Source organism: Gnatocerus cornutus, unplaced genomic scaffold (assembly GCF_029298725.1).
Source record: "Gnatocerus cornutus isolate USDA-ARS CGAHR unplaced genomic scaffold, icGnaCorn1.1 Chromosome81, whole genome shotgun sequence".
NCBI lineage: Eukaryota > Metazoa > Arthropoda > Insecta > Coleoptera > Tenebrionidae > Gnatocerus > Gnatocerus cornutus.
The window spans coordinates 349,600-353,553 of record NW_028275372.1 but is presented as its reverse complement, the minus strand read 5'-3'; positions in this window follow the sequence as shown (position 1 = coordinate 353,553).

Below are 3,954 nucleotides of genomic sequence, written 5' to 3'. Positions count from 1 at the left end.
TCTGGGTTAATTTACGTATTTTTCTTGAATTTTAAGCATAATTTGACCTGACCTGACCCTAAAATGGCGCCATCTATGTGTCAGGTCTGGAACTTCAGAAATGTCAAAAATTACTGTTTTTTCCTTTATTTTACATATTGTTTTTGAATTTTGGCGCCTATTTTGACTCAAAAATGGCGCCATCTATATGACAGGTCTGGAACTTCAGAAATGTCAAAAATTACAAGATTCTGGGTTAATTTACGTATTTTTTTTGAATGTTAAGCATAATTTGACCTGACCTGACCCTAAAATGGCGCCATCTATGTGTCAGGTCTGGAACTTCAGAAATGTCAAAAATTACTGTTTTTTCCTTTATTTTACATATTGTTTTTGAATTTTGGCGCCTATTTTGACTCAAAAATGGCGCCATCTATGTGACAGGTCTGGAACTTCACAAATGTCAAAAATTACTGTTTTTTCCTATATTTTACATATTGTTTTTGAATTTTGGCGCCTATTTTAACTCAAAAATGGCGCCATCTATATGACAGGTCTGGAACTTCAGAAATGTCAAAAATTACAAGATTCTGGGTTAATTTACGTATTTTTCTTGAATTTTAAGCATAATTTGACCTGACCTGTCCCTAAAATGGCGTCATCTATGTGTCAGGTCTGGAACTTCAGAAATGTCAAAAATTACTGTTTTTTCCTTTATTTTACATATTGTTTTTGAATTTCGGCGCCTATTTTGACTCAAAAATGGCGCCATCTAAATGACAGGTCTGGAACTTCAGAAATGTCAAAAATTACAAGATTCTGGGAAGATTCTGGGTTAATTTACGTATTTTTCTTGAATTTTAAGCATAATTTGACCTGACCTGACCCTAAAATGGCGCCATCTATGTGTCAGGTCTGGAACTTCAGAAATGTCAAAAATTACTGTTTTTTCCTTTATTTTACATATTGTTTTTGAATTTTGGCGCCTATTTTGACTCAAAAATGGCGCCATCTATATGACAGGTCTGGAACTTCAGAAATGTCAAAAATTACAAGATTCTGGGTTAATTTACGTATTTTTTTTGAATGTTAAGCATAATTTGACCTGACCTGACCCTAAAATGGCGCCATCTATGTGTCAGGTCTGGAACTTCATAAATGTCAAAAATTACTGTTTTTTCCTTTATTTTACATATTGTTTTTGAATTTTGGCGCCTATTTTGACTCAAAAATGGCGCCATCTATATGACAGGTCTGGAACTTCAGAAATGTCAAAAATTACAAGATTCTGGGTTAATTTACGTATTTTTCTTGAATTTTAAGCATAATTTGACCTAACTGACCCTAAAATGGCGCCATCTATGTGTCAGGTCTGGAACTTCATAAATGTCAAAAATTACTGTTTTTCCTTTATTTTACATATTGTTTTTGAATTTTGGCGCCTATTTTGACTCAAAAATGGCGCCATCTATGTGACAGGTCTGGAACTTCACAAATGTCAAAAATTACTGTTTTTTCCTATATTTTACATATTGTTTTTGAATTTTGGCGCCTATTTTAACTCAAAAATGGCGCCATCTATGTGACAGGTCTGGAACTTCAGAAATGTCAAAAATTACAAGATTCTGGGAAGATTCTGGGTTAATTTACGTATTTTTCTTGAATTTTAAGCATAATTTGACCTGACCTGACCCTAAAATGGCGCCATCTATGTGTCAGGTCTGGAACTTCAGAAATGTCAAAAATTACTGTTTTTTCCTTTATTTTACATATTGTTTTTGAATTTTGGCGCCTATTTTGACTCAAAAATGGCGCCATCTATATGACAGGTCTGGAACTTCACAAATGTCAAAAATTACAAGATTCTGGGTTAATTTACGTATTTTTCTTGAATTTTAAGCATAATTTGACCTAACTGACCCTAAAATGGCGCCATCTATGTGTCAGGTCTGGAACTTCATAAATGTCAAAAATTACTGTTTTTCCTATATTTTACATATTGTTTTTGAATTTTGGCGCCTATTTTGACTCAAAAATGGCGCCATCTATGTGACAGGTCTGGAACTTCACAAATGTCAAAAATTACTGTTTTTTCCTATATTTTACATATTGTTTTTGAATTTTGGCGCCTATTTTAACTCAAAAATGGCGCCATCTATATGACAGGTCTGGAACTTCAGAAATGTCAAAAATTACAAGATTCTGGGTTAATTTACGTATTTTTCTTGAATTTTAAGCATAATTTGACCTAACTGACCCTAAAATGGCGCCATCTATGTGTCAGGTCTGGAACTTCATAAATGTCAAAAATTACAAGATTCTGGGTTCATTTACGTATTTTTCTTGAATTTTAAGCATAATTTGACCTGACCTGACCCTAAAATGGCGCCATCTATGTGTCAGGTCTGGAACTTCATAAATGTCAAAAATTACTGTTTTTCCTTTATTTTACATATTGTTTTTTAATTTTGGCGCCTATTTTGACTCAAAAATGGCGCCATCTATATGACAGGTCTGGAACTTCAGAAATGTCAAAAATTACAAGATTCTGGGTTAATTTACGTATTTTTCTTGAATTTTAAGCATAATTTGACCTGACCTGACCCTAAAATGGCGTCATCTATGTGTCAGGTCTGGAACTTCAGAAATGTCAAAAATTACAAGATTCTGTGTTAATTTACGTATTTTTCTTGAATTTTAAGCATAATTTGACCTGACCTGACCCTAAAATGGCGTCATCTATGTGTCAGGTCTGGAACTTCAGAAATGTCAAAAATTACAAGATTCTGTGTTAATTTACGTATTTTTCTTGAATTTTAAGCATAATTTGACCTAACTGACCCTAAAATGGCGCCATCTATGTGTCAGGTCTGGAACTTCATAAATGTCAAAAATTACAAGATTCTGGGTTAATTTACGTATTTTTCTTGAATTTTAAGCATAATTTGACCTAACTGACCCTAAAATGGCGCCATCTATGTGTCAGGTCTGGAACGTCATAAATGTCAAAAATTACAAGATTCTGGGTTAATTTACGTATTTTTCTTGAATTTTAAGCATAATTTGACCTGACCTGACCCTAAAATGGCGCCATCTATGTGTCAGGTCTGGAACTTCATAAATGTCAAAAATTACTGTTTTTTCCTTTATTTTACATATTGTTTTTGAATTTTGGCGCCTATTTTGACTCAAAAATGGCGCCATCTATATGACAGGTCTGGAACTTCATAAATGTCAAAAATTACAAGATTCTGGGTTAATTTACGTATTTTTCTTGAATTTTAAGCATAATTTGACCTGACCTGACCCTAAAATGGCGTCATCTATGTGTCAGGTCTGGAACTTCAGAAATGTCAAAAATTACAAGTTTTTAGGTTTATTTACATATTTAAAAAAAAAAATTGTAGTTGTGGCTTTCCATCGAAATTCATCTACTGAAAAATGTAGCTGTTTTCAACTTGTTATTCCGTCAAGTTTTGAATTTTCGTAATTGCAACGTTCGAATGAAATTTGTGGATTTATGACTTTTCGGAATTGGTCAACTCAAAAGTTTTAGAATTGTAACGTTAGATTGAAATCAGTGAGCTTAGAAGTTTTCGGAACTGTAACGTTGGAGGGAAGTCTGTGAATTTATAAGTTTTCGGAAGTTTAACGTTCGAGTGAAATCAGTGAGCTTAGAAGTTTTCGGAACTGTAACGTTCAGCTGAGATCGGTAAAGTTAAAAGTTTTCGGAAGTGTAACGTTCGAGTGAAATCAGTGGACTTGGGAGTTTTCGGAACTGTAACGTTCAGCAAAAATTGGTCGAGTTAAAAGTTTTCGGAACTGTAACGTTCAGCTGAAATTTGTTAAGTCAAGAGCTGTAGATTAAAATTTGTAAACTTATGAGTTTTTGGAACTGTAACGTTCAGCTGAGATTGGTTAAGTTAAAAGTTTTCGGAAGTGTAACGTTAGATTGAAATCAGTGAGCTTAGAAGT